The sequence below is a fragment of the Triticum dicoccoides genome, chromosome 4A (genome assembly GCF_002162155.2).
Source record: "Triticum dicoccoides isolate Atlit2015 ecotype Zavitan chromosome 4A, WEW_v2.0, whole genome shotgun sequence".
NCBI classification, from domain to species: domain Eukaryota; kingdom Viridiplantae; phylum Streptophyta; class Magnoliopsida; order Poales; family Poaceae; genus Triticum; species Triticum dicoccoides.
Window position 1 is genome coordinate 287,750,516 of NC_041386.1, and position 16,278 is coordinate 287,766,793.

A 16,278-nucleotide genomic window follows, 5' to 3' on the forward strand; every position below is an offset into this window, starting at 1 on the left:
CGAACGCGAATCATATGATCATGATGAAAACTAACTTGACAACAATTCCCATGTGTCCTCAGGAGCACTTTGCTTTATATAAGAGTTCATCCAGGCTTGTCTTTTGCTACAAAAAGGATTGTGCCACCTTGCTGCACCTTGTTTACTTTTAGTACTTTTTACGAATTATCTTATCACACACTATCTCTTACCGGTAATATTAGTGCTTGCAGAGAATACCTTGGTGAAAACCGCTTGTCATTTCCTTCTGCTCCTCGTTGGGTTCGACACTCTTACTTATCAAAAGGACTACGATGGATCCCTTATACTTGTGGGTCACCAGCCCCAGACGAGAATGGCTCGGAGATGGGGAAAATGCGGCAGTGGAGTCACAGCCAGAGAAGAGTACGACTTACAAGGATTAACTAGTTCAGTGCGGACTGGGGCAGCAGTCGACGGAGAATAATAGAAGGGTGGAGGGATGGCCTAGCTGGCGGTGGAGTAGCGCTCCATAGCGAGGCATGTGAAGCAACACCGCAGGCCACCGGAGGTGGGAGCAGGAGGTCCCACCGGCACTGGAGGAAGAAGATGAGAGATTGAAGATGCATGCCGATGGCCATTGGATGTACATCCGATGACTACAAATGTCAGAATCTTTTGGTTGACTAATTTGATACAACACCTTCCGTAGGCGACCTAGTGGCCCACATGTCAGGCTCCTTGCGTGTGAAGATCTGAGTGGTGGGTCCTAGCTGTCAGGGGGAGGAATAAAGTTTTTGCCCATAATAAGGAGGCACTTCCTTGCGTGCCAAGATGTTGCTGCTAGGTCCCAGCTATCAGGGAGAGGAAACATTTTTCTGTGTAATAGGGATGCACTTTATTTTGTGCGAACATGTAGCCGGTAGGTCAAAGTTGTTTGGGGGAGGAATAATATTTTTCCCGCATAATAAGGAGCCAGTTGCATGCATGCATCCATGAACAGGTGCGTCCCCACTGTCGGCCTCTTCATGTACTGTCCTCCTTCGATGACTCTCGTTTGTTGATCACATTGACCATGCAGTGCTGAGCATACCAAGGAGATTATCGACGATGAGGCCTTGAACATGAATGAGTTGGAGATGGGAAGATGCGGCAGTGGAGTCGCGGACGGAGAGGAGTACAAGGGTTAACTAGTTCTGGTGTGGCGTGGGGCTACAGTCGGTGGAGAATAACAGGAGGTGTGGAGGGATAGCTTGGTCAGCGGTGGGGTAGCACTTTGCAGCGGTGCGTGCTAAGCAGACTCGCTAGACACCTGAGGCCGGAGCAGGTGGTCCCGGCAATGCAGGCGGAAGAAGACGAGAGATTGAAGATGCATGTTGGGCATTGGATATAAATCTAATGACTGTGGATGTCAGAATCATTTGTTGACTAAGTTGAGAACGCCTTGCTTAGGCTTCGACCTATTGGCCCACATGTCATCCTGCAAAAATGCGGAACATATTCAACCCATGTTTTCTAGAATTTACAGCCAATTTGTTGTGTTGGGTGAACAAATAATGTAGCGTCAATATGGCCCATTTAAGTTTTTCTACAAAATCATAGTCAATTTGCACTTTCTTGAAATATACGAATTTGCCGAGCTTGTTGTATATATAATTATAGACTAGATGGTGCAGTCAGTATAAAAAATTAAATGAGAGTTGAACATTTTATTATATATAAAATTAGCTAATTAGCTAGTTATTGCTCAAAAGAAAAATGAACACGCTATTATTACATTGGTCCTTTAATCTTCGCAACTTTTGTGCACAATCACGAGGATTTTGTTGCCTTAACTACGATTTTCCTTGCCAACTTCTGTTAAACATTTATATTTATAAGTTGATAAGATGTGGATTGTTTTATAATGTATATATATATATAACTTTCTATTAAACATATAATAATAACAATAATTAAAATATATAAAATGTAGTTAGAAAGGAAAACATAAATTGGACCCGACATTCTTATTCTTATATATAGAAAAATAGAATAGAGATCTACATTTTGTTAAAAAAAGATAAATTGGGTTGCCCATGTTTAAGAAAAAATAAAACCTAGGTTGGGAGGCCCATAGGCTGGTATATACATGATAGACCTCCAAATATTAAGTTAAAACCATAGTTAGTATGTCGTGGGCTGCGCATGTTAAAGAACATAACCTAGGCCGAGCTGATACTTGTTCGCCCTCTGAAAAATATGATACCTGCTAGATCCCTGATACCCCTAAAAAAAGCTCCCCGACGACAGTCTTCGTTTTAAAAAAATCATTCATTGACTAGGTTGACAAACCCGTTGGCCCCAACATCAATATACAATTAGGAGGAAGATTTTTTTCCAATGAGGCACTTACTTTCTTACGGCCATGGACCTCGTGAGTCCCGACTGTCAGCCTCTCGATGTATAGTCCTCTCCAGATTCCTCTCGTTTGTTGAGCATGTTAACAATGGCAGACGGCGGCACCATGACAAACGCACAAACCGGAGGACGACATCGTGGACATGGGCCGAAACGAACCGGAGCCGGGGAAGACACCTTAGAGTTGTGAAAAAGCGCACCTTCATTCTTTTGAACATACCGCAGTAGCACGATGGATACAGCCCTCTCACGCAAAAGTTGTCATGTCCATGTTCGATTCCAGCTCGTGCAGTTGAAAATTATTTATTTATTGCCTCAGTTATTACTAACATGTGGGTCCCTCCATGTCATCTACACACACCACCTCCACCGCTTGCCAAAATTTCATCCCTAGTTTGCCCAGTTTTTCACATACTCAACATTGTCTTGGCATTTTGAAAATAGCATATCTTTTTGACTATGCATCATATGAAGATGTCCTATACATGAACGTTGATCAACATGATGTTAACTTGTTGTTAGTTCCATTTTTGACCATGAATAAAATTTCCAACATTTTGTTATCCATGTTTCAAAAGTGCTTTTTGTTTAAATGATCTGCCTCTGAAACATGCAGTTTCTTACCTGAAACTGAAACTTGTAGTTTCTTCTCTAAAAATCACTTGGACAGGCAGCCATTGTCGGTGGTGGATTGGATGTCGCTCTTCTTCAATCCCCCAATAGCATGAGGGGAAAGAAGATAAACTTCCGTCCCAAGCTGGCAGTTGGGGAATGGAGTGAACATGGATTTAAGAGGGGGCGGGGGGCACGATGCGAGGCAAAGCCGCCGGCCCCTGAGTGGCAGCATGAAGTCCGGCCGCGCTGCTGGTTTGTGCGGCAGGAGAACAACTAGAGGGAAGACTGAAGAAGCACATCAGATGCGAATTATTTTCTTTAAGTGGCTGGCTCTCGATGGCGTGTTATTTTTTTACTTGCCTCTGCATGATACAACTTGTATTTTAGCCTCCCAATCTGTGCCAGACCAGAAGCCCATTTGCTGTCAACCTACAGAAAGAAGCACTTGAGCTTTCATCAAGGCCCCAAAATAGTGTGGTAGTATGTTTTTAGGCCGAAACATTATGGCGGGGGTTGAGCAGGGAGGGGGAAAGACTGAGCAAAAAGATTAAAAAAGAGCTGATGCGTCATTGCTACCCTAATAAGCAGGTGCCATTCTTCTCGGGACAAAGGTTTGTTGTGTGCGACTCACACATCACAATCCCATAGTATACATTCTAACTAGTTCACACAGAAGTACAACATAAAAGGTAAACATTCAGATCAAACTCAAGTTCACAGGATACGTTCATATTCATAGCCAACATTGGCAATCAACAACTCAAACGATTCATGTATAGACAAGTTCATCATGTCTATGCATCCAAATGATTCATAGATCACAAGATAGTATTCATAGCTAACATCACAAAAAGATTCAGATATTCACAAGTTCAGCATGTTTACGCGTCCAAATGATTGAGAGAAGACAACCAATATCATCCATCGACACACTTTCATTACCTAGGGTACCAACTGGTAAGTGGTGTTCACTCAATGATACTTCTTGCTAAAATTAACGCTTGTTTCGAGTACATAAGAGGGAACACAGACCATCTGAACTTTTCTTGTAGGTTTATCCTCATGATAGTGGCCTTGATGTCGTGAGAGGTCTGAGCAACTTGGCCACTACTTTCATCCAACTAGTTTACTGGCCCATCTTTGTCCTGTATTGATACGTCTCCAATGTATCTATAATTTTTTATTGTTCCATGCTGTTATACCATCATTCTTGGATGTTTTACAGTCATTTTATAATCATTTTATATCATTTTTAGGGACTAACCTATTGACATAATGCCAAGTGCTAGTTGCTGTTTTTTGCTTGTTTTTTACATCGCAGAAAATCAATATCAAACGGAGTCCAAATGCAGCGAAACTTTTTGTGGATTTTTTGGACCAAGAGATACCCAATGGGCCAGAGAAGCACCTAGGGGTGTCCCAAGGGGGGCACAACTAAAAAGGGCGTGCCCAGGTGGGTTGTGCCCACCTCGGTGGCCTCCCGCACCGCCTCTTTGCTCTATAAATATCCCAATATTCCAGAAACCCTAGGGGAGTCGATGAAAATCAATTCCAGCCGCCGCAAGTCCCAGAAACCACAGATCCAATCAAGAAACCATCACGGAGGGGTTCATCATCCTCATTGGTGCCTCTCCAATGATGCATGAGTAGTTCATTGTAGACCTACTGGTTCGTAGTTAGTAGCTTGATGGCTTCCTTTCTCACTTTTGATTCTCAATACAATGGTCTCTTGGAGATCTATTTGACGTAACTCTTTTGCGGTGTGTTTGTTGGGATCTGATGAACTTTCAGGTTATGATCAGATCTATGTTTTTATCCATGAAATTTATTTGAGTTCTTTGATCACTTATATGCATGATTACTTATAGCCTCGTATTTCTTATTTGAATCTTTGGTTTAGTTAGGCCAACTAGATCGATTTTTCTTGCCATGGGATGAGGTGCTTTGTGATGGGTTCGATCTTATGGTGCTTGATCCCGGTGACAAAAGGGGAAACGACACATATGTATCGTTGCTATTAAGGATAACAAGATGGGGTCTATTTCTACATTAATGGATCTTGTCTACATCATGTCATCGTTCTTATTGCATTACTCCGTTTCTCCATGAACTTAATACACTGGATGCATGCTGGCTAGAGGTTGATGTGTGGTGTAATAGTAGTAGACGCAGGTAGGAGTCGGTCTACTAATCATGGAGGAGATGCCTATATAATGATCATTGCCTGGATATCATCATGATTATTTAAAGTTCAACCAATTTCCAAACAGTAATTTGTTTACCCACCGTTGCTATTTTCTCGAGAGAAGCCACTAGTGAAATCTACGGCCCCCGGGTCTCTTCTTTATTATATTTCCCTTCGCGATCTATTTTTATTTGCTTTTATTTTTAGATCTATTAATCCAAAAATACAAAAATACCTTGCTGCAATTTGTATTTATTTCTTTTATCTCGCGTTCCCTTAAGATCTATTTATCCAATCTACTACAATTTTACCTATCTTTTTACCCGTGAGGGATTGACAACCCCTCTATTATGTCAGGTTGCAAGTATTTGTTCGTTTGTGTACATGAGCTGTTTACATGGTGTTGCGTGGTTCTCCTACTAGTTCGATAACGTTGATCTCATCACTGAGGGAAATACCTCTCGTAGTTGTGCTACATCATCCCTTCCTCTTTGGGGAAATACCGACGTAGTTCAAGCCGCATCGAAAGGAATTTCTGGCGCTGTTGCCGGGGAGGATTCAGGTCTCCCGTCAACTTGCCAATTTCTGGCGCCATTGCCGGGGAGACATCATCAACTTCTACCAGGTTCCTAATCACAAATCTCATCTCCTTGGAATTTACATTATTTTCCATTTGCCTCTCGTTTTCCTCTCCCCCACTTCACAAAAAATTGTCATTTTATTTGCCTTCTTTTTCGTTCGCCTTTTTCTCGTCAGATCTCATGTTTGCTTGTGTTACCATGTGCCTTCTATTTGCTTGCATCTTCGCTTGCTAAAAATCTATGGATCCTCATCCACTTGCTAATATTTTCAAAAGATCCAATTATGATGAACCAATTGCTAGTGAATTGAGTTCACTAGATTATCTTTATGAAGTTTTGCTTGAGATTTATGAATCTATAAATTGTGATGAAGTGTTAAATGAAGGAATTTATAAAGTGATTCATGATAGCTCCTTGAATGAAAAGCATGATTGCAATGATGTTATTATAAATTCTATTAACGTTAATTGTGCTAATAATATGCAAAACCCCAAGCTTGGGGATGTTAATTTTGATATGTCCACTACTTATTGCAATGATCATGATTGGGGTGATTCTTCTTATGATCTTGAAAATTTATTTAACCCTCATGATGAATATGTTTTTGATAATATTGAAAGTGGGTCTGGAAGAGTGTCAACTCTCCGTAAAAATGGTCCCACTACTTTGGAGCATGATCAATCTTATGAAAATTTTGATAAAAGTGGGTTTGGAGAGGTCATGAGTTTAGTTGATATTAATCCCACTATCTTGGAAGATTATAAGACTTTTATGCATGTGGATCATGAAGTAAAAAAATTATATGATAGCTATACTGTTGAGTTTGATTATAATCCTACATGTAATTATTATAAGAGAGGAAAATATGGTTGAAGAAATTTTCATGTTACTAAATTACCTCTTGTTATGTTTAGATTGATATTGTTTCTTTCTTCTTCCTTGCATATGCTAAATATTTCTTGCCTTGATAATTTGTTTTCCTACAAAATGCCTATGCATAGGAAGCATGTTAGACTTAAATATGTTTATCACAAATATTATAATTCTTTATGCTTCAATTCTTATCTTTCTTGTGAGCATCAATAAATATTATGCCTAGCTAGGGGTGTAAAATGATAGCACTTGTTGGGAGGCAACCCAATGAATAAATTTTATTTTTGTCTTTTTATTTCTGTTCTTGAGTGTTTAAACAATTATGCAATAGTTAATATTGTGTTTTTTGTGTTTTAATTAGTGTTTGTGCAAGGCAAAGCCTTTGGGATCATGTTGGGTGATAGTTGATTTGATCTTGCTGAAAAACAGATACTTTTGCACCCAGGAAAATAATTTTAGTTTTTAATAGAAGCACGATAAATACCAATTCTTTTAAGGAATATTAATATACTAATTGAACACGTTGTCCTAATTTTTCAAATATTTTGGAGTTACAGAAGTATTCGAAATATCCAGATTGCTACAGACTGTTCTGTTTTTGACAGATTCTGTTTTCTTTGCGTTGTGTGCTTGTTTTGATGATTCTAGGGTTTTCTTTGAAGAGTTTTTGCCATAGAAAAGTTGGAATACAGTAGGTATAATGCAAAAATAAAATATGAATGGGTTTGCAACAATACTTATAGTAGTGATTTTCTTTCTAATACTAAGAGATCTCACGAAGGTTTTGTTGAGTTTTGTATGATTGAATTTTTCAAGTTTTGGGTGACATTACGATGGATGATGGAATAAGGATTAGCAAAAGGCTTTGCTTGGGGATACCCATGGCACCCCAAGATAATTTTCAAGAAGTATCAAGCAACTAAGCTTAGGGATGCCCCCGAGTGGCGCACCGGAGCAGCGAGGCGCGACGCGGCGTCTCGGGCGGCGGCGCGGGGGAGCCGGGCTGGGAGGGCTCCCCTCGGGCCCAGCGGGCCGGCGGCGGTGAGAGGGCAGCGGCGCCACGTGGTGGCTCCCGGTTGGGCGGCGGTGGCGGCGGACGTTGTCTGGCGCGCGGAGGAAGACGGGGTCTATGGTTAGGGTAGGAAAGATCCGAAAATTTCGGGGGGAGTGCCCTTTTTATAGGTAGGAGGAGCTAGGAGGCTCCAAATTGAGCATGGTTTACGGCCACGCGATCGTGATCAAACGACCTAGATGATGGAGGAGGTTTAGGTGGGTTTTCGGCAACTTTGGAGGGGTGTTGGGCTGCAACACACACGAGGCCTTTTCGGTCCCTTGGTTAACCGTTGGAGTATCAAACGAAGTCCAAATGGCACGAAACTTGACAGGTGGTGAGGGAGTCCTGGATTAGGGGGTGTTCGGATAGCTGGACTATACCTTCAGCCGGACTCCTGGACTATGAAGATACAAGATTGAAGACTCCGTCCTGTGTCCGGAAGGGACTTTCCTTGGCGTGTAAGGCAAGCTTGGCGATACGGATATGAAGATCTCCAACCATTGTAACCGACTTTGTGTAACCCTAACCCTCTCCGGTGTCTATATAAACCGAAGGGTTTTAGTCCGTAGGACAACGTACACATCAACAATCATACCATAGGCTAGCTTCTAGGGTTTAGCCTCCTCGATCTCGTGGTAGATCTATCTTGTACTACCCATATCATCAATATTAATCAAGCAGGACGTAGGGTTTTACCTCCATCGAGAGGGCCCGAACCTGGGTAAAGCTTCGTGTCCCTTGTCTCCTGTTACCATTCGGCCTAGACGCACAGTTCGGGACCCCCTACCCGAGATCCACCGGTTTTGACACCAACATTGGTGCTTTCATTGAGAGTTCCTCTATGTCGTCGCCATCAGGCTCGATGGCGCCTACGATCATCAATAGCGATGTAGTCCAGGGTGAGACCTTCCTCCCCGGACAGATCTTCGTCTTCGGCGGCTTCGCACGGCAGGCCAATTCGCTTGGCCGTCTGGAGCAGATCGAAAGCTACGCCCCCGGCCGTCAGGTCAGATTTGGAAGTTTAAACTACACGACTGACATCCGCGGGGACTTGATCTTCGACGGATTCGAGCCACTGCCGAGCGCGCCGCACTGTCACGACGAGCATGATTTAGCTCTGCCGCTGAACAGTGCCTTGGAGGCCGCACCCGCGTCAGCTACGACCCTTAATTCGGAGCCAACTGCGCTGATCGAGGATGGGCGGTTGGACGCCACCTGGGGAGCTGCGACCCCAAAGGCGATTGAGCCAAACACCAGCCCCGTACTCTGCGAGACTCGTGACTCCAAGGAGCTGGACTCCTCTCCGGACTCCGAACCCTCCGCGCCCCTACCGATTGAATCCGATTGGGCGCCGATCATGGAGTTCACTGCCACGGACATCTTTCAGCACTCACCTCTCGGCGATATCCTGAAGTCACTGAAGTCTCTCTCTTTATCAAGAGAGCCCTGGCCGGACTACGGTCAGCAAGGTTGGGGTATGGACGATGAAGAAATTCAAAGCCCACCCACCACCCACTTTGTAGCCACTGTCGATGACTTAACCGACATACTCGACTTCGACTCCGAAGACATCGATGGTATGGACGCCGATGAAGGAGATGATGAAGAACCAGCGCCTACTAGGCCCTGGAAAGCCACCTCATCATATGACATATACATGGTGGACACCCCAAAAGAGGGAAATGGCGGTGGAACAGCGGAGGATGACCACTCCAAGAAACAGCCTAAGCGCCAGTGTCAGCGACGCCGCTCAAAATCCCGCCAAAACAAACATAGTGATTCCAGCACGGGAGATAATAATACTCCGGAAAGCACTGAAGAAAACCCCCTCCAACAAGATTTAGCACAGGAGGATGGAGAAACCAGCCCTCATGAGAGAGCGGCAGACAAAGAAGTCGAGGACGATAATTATATGCCTCCCTCCGAAGACAAGGCAAGCCTCGACGATGATGAATTCTTCGTGCCAGAGGATCTCGTCGAGCAAGAGCATTTTCAACGCAGGCTTATGGCCACAGCAAGAAGCCTCAAGAAAAAACAGCAACAACTTAGAGCTGATCAAGATTTGCTAGTCGACAGATGGACTAAAGTCCTCACGGCCGAAGAGCATAAACTCGAACGCCCCTCCAAGAGCTACCCAAAGCGCAGGTTGCTACCCCGATTAGAGGAGGAAGCACTTGATGCGGCCGACCGGCCACCTCGTGGTCGCGACAGAGAGGCCTCTCGGCCCTCCACTCAAGCCGCACCCCATACCAAGGCACGGGAATATGCGCCGGACTTACGAGACATGTTGGAGGACATGGCAAGGCAAACAAGATCGATCTATGGATCGCGTGGGCGCCCCACGGCTCGAGATGGTAACCGTGACGCCGGCCACAAATTCGGCGGGGCCGAACACAGTAGACAAGGCTCATTGGAGCTACGTCATGATATAGCCCAGTACAGAGGCGCCGCACACCCACTCTGCTTTACAGACGAGATAATGGATCATCAAATCCACAAGGGTTTCAAACCTGTAAACATCGAATCATATGATGGCATAACAGATCCTGCGGTATGGATCGAGGATTATCTCCTTCATATCCACATGGCCCGCGGCGATGATTTCCACGCCATCAAATACCTCCCACTCAAGCTTAAAGGACCAGCTCGGCATTGGCTTAACAGCTTGCCAACAGGATCAATCAGTTGTTGGGCGGACCTGGAAGCCACATTCCTCGACAATTTCCAGGGCACTTATGTGCGACCCCCAGACGCCGATGACCTAAGTCACGTAATTCAGCAGCCAGAGGAATCGGCCAGGCAATTCTAGACACGGTTCCTAACAAAGAAAAATCAAATAGTCGACTGTCCGGACGCTGAGGCCCTAGCAGCCTTCAAGCACAATATCCGCGATGAGTGGCTGGCCCGACACCTTGGACAGGAAAAGCCGAAATCTATGGCAGCACTCACAACACTCATGACCCACTTTTGCGCGGGAGAAGACAGCTGGCTTGCTCGTAGCAACAATATGACCAAGAACCCTGGTAATTCGGACAGCAGGGACAGTAGTGGCAGGTCGCGTCGCAACAAGCAGAAGCGCCACATTAACGGCGACAATGCTGAGGATACGGCAGTTAATGCCGGATTCAGAGGCTCTAAATCCGGCCAGCGGAAAAAGCCATTAAAAAGGAATCCTAGGGGCCCGTCCAGTTTGGACCGAATACTCGACCGCTCGTGCCAGATACATGGCACCCCCGAAAAGCCGGCCAATCACACCAACAGGGATTGTTGGGTGTTCAAGCAGGCAGGCAAGTTAAACGCCGAAAATGAAGACAAGGGGCTGCATAGCGATGACGACGAGGAGCCCCGGCCGCCGAACAATAGTGGACAGAAGGGTTTTCCCCCACAAGTGCGGACGGTGAACATGATATACGCAACCCATGTCCCCAAAAGGGAGCGGAAGCACGTGTTAAGGGACGTATACGCGGTAGAGCCAGTCGCCCCAAAGTTCAACCCATGGTCCTCCTGCCCGATCACCTTTGATCGAAGGGACCATCCCACTAGCATCCATCATGGCGGATTCGCCGCATTGGTTCTAGACCCAATTATTGACGGATTTCATCTCACTAGAGTCCTTATGGACGGCGGCAGCAGCCTGAACCTGCTTTACCAGGATACAGTGCGGAAAATGGCAATAGATCCCTTGAGGATTAAGCCCACCAAAACGACCTTTAAAGGCATAATACCAGGTGTACAGGCCAACTTTACAGGCTCAGTCACACTTGAAGTGGTCTTCGGATCCCCGGATAATTTCCGAAGCGAGGAGTTAATCTTCGACATAGTCCCGTGTCGCAGTGGTTATCACGCACTGCTCGGGCGAACCGCATTCGCTAAGTTCAATGCGGTACCGCGTTATGCATACCTTAAGCTCAAGATGCCAGTCCCTCGAGGAGTAATTACGGTCAATGGAAACACCGAACGCTCCCTCCGAACGGAGGGGCACACGGCGGCCCTTGCAGCGGAAGTACAAAGCAGCCTCTCCAGGCAGTTCTCCAGTCCGGCCACTAAACGACCGGACACCGTCAAGCGCGCCCGGGGTAACCTACAACAAGACCGCCTGGCACGATCTGAGCAGGCGTAGCAATGCGGCCCCAGCCCCAACCCTCGCAAAAAGGCGACGCCAGTACTTTGCGTACATAACTACGCTCTAGAGATACCATGGGCACAGGGGGAGGGGCACCATCACGGCACGCCCAAAACACAGCTTAAACCGTACCAGGGGCTGCCGATTTTTTAATTTTCTCTTACTTTCAGGACTCCATCCTTCGGAAGGCCTGTTCAGCAGTTCAATTGCCGCACAAACAATGCAAGAACCAGGGAAGCAGACAAGCCACGCCGCAATATGGAACTCCTAGGTGGTCTCTATCACGAGCAGTATACCCGTTCCCCATACTATTCCGCGGCTTGCCCCTAGAACAGACATGTTAACTAGTCCAACCTTCCACTTATCGCATTACTTGTATCGTTCTGCCTTGATCGCACCCCTTTTTAATAAATAATGCATAGCTTTTGTCTATTTTTGCATTACCTTTTTTCTTTATATATGTTCCTTAACGACATGTTGTACCCGTACACGTTGGTACGGCCAAAATACGCCAGGGGCTTTAGTACCCCTCAATATGGTGTAAGAAGTCCGGACACTTTAACAAGTGCGGCACCCCGAACATATAGCATTATATGCATCGGCTCCGAATCATGTCTTGGGTCAATAGTTGGGTTTGCCCGGCTCCTATGTTTTGGTGCCTTACGTTCCGCTATATCGGCTACGGTAGCACTAGGAGAACCACTGTGATTGTGCCCCAGTTGAGCTGGGTCGAGCACCTCAGTGGAGAAAGCTAAAACTGACTGTCATGATGAAGCGAGAGCTGGTCGCTGTTCGAGAGGTTTTTTCGATTCCCTAAAGACTTATGCCGCTTAGGGCAAGGAGCCGGCTCTGTCCGACCAAGGCATGGATAGTGCCCCGAACTCGGTCTTCCGAATACCAGGGGCTTCGCCGAAATTTAAAATTATAGAATTGTATGGCTAAGTGAGAGTGTTCACGCATTATAGTTCGATTGCCTTGTTCGTTGGGCTAAGCGCCTCCCTCGAAGGACCCAAACATGGGAAAAAGAGCACTCAGGTTTATCCCCGAACACCCCAGCACTAGCGGCACGAGGGCAGAAGCCGACGACTCGCCATCTCTCAGAATTGATAAACAACCACACAGAAGGTAATATTTTAAATTCCAACAGCATTGCTTAGCGCATATAAACAAGTTTTCAGTGCATAGGACAAAACGAGCAAGTTTCACTCAAAAATTACATCCCTAGAACATTCATCCGCCACAAGGTAGGCACCCTTCAGAACATCCTTATATTAATTCAAGGGCTTGCGATGCTCTTTCCCCGGCGGTGGCCCGTCCTCCACAAGCTTCTCAGCATCCAGCTTGCCCCAGTGCACATTAGCACGGGCAAGGGCCCTACAGGCACCCTCAATGCAGACGGAGCGCTTGGTGACTTCGAGCCTTGGACAGGCCTCCACCAGCCGCCGCACCAGCCTGAAATAGCTCCCAAGCAAAGCCCCTCCAGGCCACAGCCGAACAATGAGGCCCTTCATGGCCTGTTCGGCCGCCTTGTGGAGCTCGACCAGTTGCTTCAGCTGGTCGCTCAGGGGCACGGGGTGTCCGGCCTCAGCGTACTGAGACCAGAACACCTTCTCCGTCGAGCTGCCCTCCTCGGCTCGAAAGAATGCGGCGGCATCAGACACACGCCGGGGAAGATCTGTGAACGCTCCTGGAGAGCTCCGGATTCGGGTAAGTAACAAGTAACTCACGTTTATGTGTTTGCTTTGCATAAAGAATGCCTTACCCGCTGCTATCTTCTTCACCTCATCCAACTCCTAGAGGGTCTTCCGGGATTCGGCCTTGGCAGACTTGGCATTTTCAATAGCCACCGCGAGCTCGGACGCTTGCGTCTTCGAGTCAAGCTCCAAACTCTCATGTTTTTCCATGAGAGCCTGGAGCTCTTGTCGCACCTTGCCAACCTCAGCCTCATACTTCTCCCGCTCAGTGCGCTCCGAGGCCGCCCTCTTCTCGGCCTCGACCAGCGCCTACTTAAGGGTAGCCACTTCAGACGTGGCCCCTACAATAGCCACGATAATCCTGTCATTCTTTGCAATTGCACCTTTTTATATATATTTAAAAACAAGGTATTTCTCACCTTCATTGTCCTCGAGCTGCTTCTTGGCATGCCCGAGCTCTTGCTCGGACCGCTCGAGGTTCTTCTTTAGCGTGTCCACTTCTGCAGTTAGTGCGGCGGACGCAAGCAGAGAAGCCTGCACATGCATATTGACTCATTTTTGTTAGACTCTTGCGAATTTTATTTGATCTCTATTCGGCTTTTCCTCCCGAACGCCAAACAGAGCATCAGGGGCTACTGTCTATGCGGTAATATTATTTACACATTCTTTACTTACCTCAAAGCCTGTTAAAAGGCTAGTACAAGCTTCAGTCAGTCCGCTCTTGGCGGACTGAACCTTCTGGACCACCGCACTCATAATAGTGTGGTGCTCCTCATTGATGGAGGCGCCTTGGAGCGCCTCCAACATATTGTCCAGCGCCTCCAGTTGGACGGGGGCCACCGGCACGGCGGACTTGCTCCTCTTGGAAGGAGGTCCCCCGCCGGACTCTGGAACCTCTGAAGGTTCCGGAGCTGTGTCCGGCCTAGAGCCGGACTTGGAGCCCTTGGGGGGTTTCAGCCCCTTTACTCCTGGAGTCCGGGAGGTCGCCTTGCGGTGCCTCTAGGACCACATCCTCCCAGCTTGGAACCTGTTGGGACAACACTTCGGTGTTGTCCGTAGGGCGGGGGGAGGAAGCTGTCGGAAGCGAGTTCACATCCGACGAGTCTAGTGAGCCGCTCGACGACGCGTCAAGCCGGTCTTTGGGTGGGCTGCATAAACATATTCGACGTAAGGGAAAGCTGTGCAATAAACAAATACTATGAATTACTTCGGTATCCGGATACTTACGATTTTTCCAGGGGCTTGGCCCTAGGCTGCCACTCCTCTCCGCCGCCGTCGGCGTCGGTGGACCAGTCCGGAGGAAGGGTTTTCCCCTTCTTGGACCCTCCGGCCTCCCCCAAGAGGGCGGCCTTCCTTTTCTTCTCTCCCCCCGCTGGAGGGGGGAGGTCTCTTCTTCTTCCTCCTCGTCTTCACGGGATGAATGCGCCTCGGAACCGTCGGATGATGGATCTGACACCTCCTGGCGCCGGGCACTCTTTCGAGTCCCCGCGGCCTTTTTGCGGCCTTCTTCTCCGGCACCACATAGGGTGACGGAACCAGTAGCTTCGCCAGGCGAGCGTCCGCTGGGCCTTCGGACAAAGGAGCCGGACAGTTGATCTATCCGGATGTCACCTGCCAATCCTGCCAAGGGTAAGGGAGTTTAGATCCCGCATGGAGTCAAACTATGGAAAACGGATACCCTGTAAAGAAAAAAAAACAACTTACCTCTAGAGCATGACGCTGCGCACTGATTCCGCGATCCTCGGTAGCGGATACGTGTCGCACCCTCGATGCGACTATAGCTCCCACGTGTCGAGGCACGACTTAGAGGCATAATCGCATTGAAAGCATATGTCGTAAGTTAGGCAATCTTCACAACATCCCATGATAATAATAAAGGGGAGATAATATAGTTGGCTTACACTCGCCACGTCAATCAAGTACATAAATAACATTACATCATCCAAACACTCATGGCCCGACTACGGCGCCAAAATAAAAGAGAACCCAACATGCGACACGGTCCCAATCACCCCCAACTGGGCACCACTACTGATCATCGGGAAAGGAAACATAGTAACGTTGAGAGTCTTCGTCGAACTCCCACTTGAGCTCATACGCGTCTCCTGGAGCGGAATCATCAGGCCCTGCATCTGATGTAATAGTAATCTGTGAGCCACAGGGACTCAGCAATCTCGCACCCTCGCGATCAAGACTATTTAAGCTTATAGGTATGGCAAGGTAAAAATAAGTGGAACTGCAGCAAGCGACTAGCAAGTATGGTGGCTAACTTATTAGCAAAAGAGAGTGAGAAGAGGAGGCAAAGCGCGAGCGTAAAACTAGAGAGCAACCTGCGCAAACATTACTCCAACACTGTGTCCACTTCCTGGACTCCGCCGAGAAGAGGCCATCACGGTAACACACTCAGTTGATTCATTTTAATTAATTAAGGTTCAAGTTATCTACAACCGGACATTAACAAATTCCCATATGCCCATAACCGCGGGCATGGCTTTCGAAAGTTCAATCCCTGCAGGGGAGTCCCAACTTAGCCCATGACAAGCTCTCATGGTCAACGAAGGGATAGACCTCCTCCCAAGACGTTCTGATCAGACTCGGTATCTCGGTAATTTAAGACAACTCTGACAATGGTAAAACAAGTCCAGCAACACCGCCCGCTGTGCCGACAAATCCCGATAGGAGCTGCACATATCTCGTTCTCAGGGCACACCGGATAAGCTAAGCGTACGGGAGCCAACGTAACCCAAGTTGCCAAGGGACGGCCCCGCACGGTGCTCTAGGTTGGACCAACACTC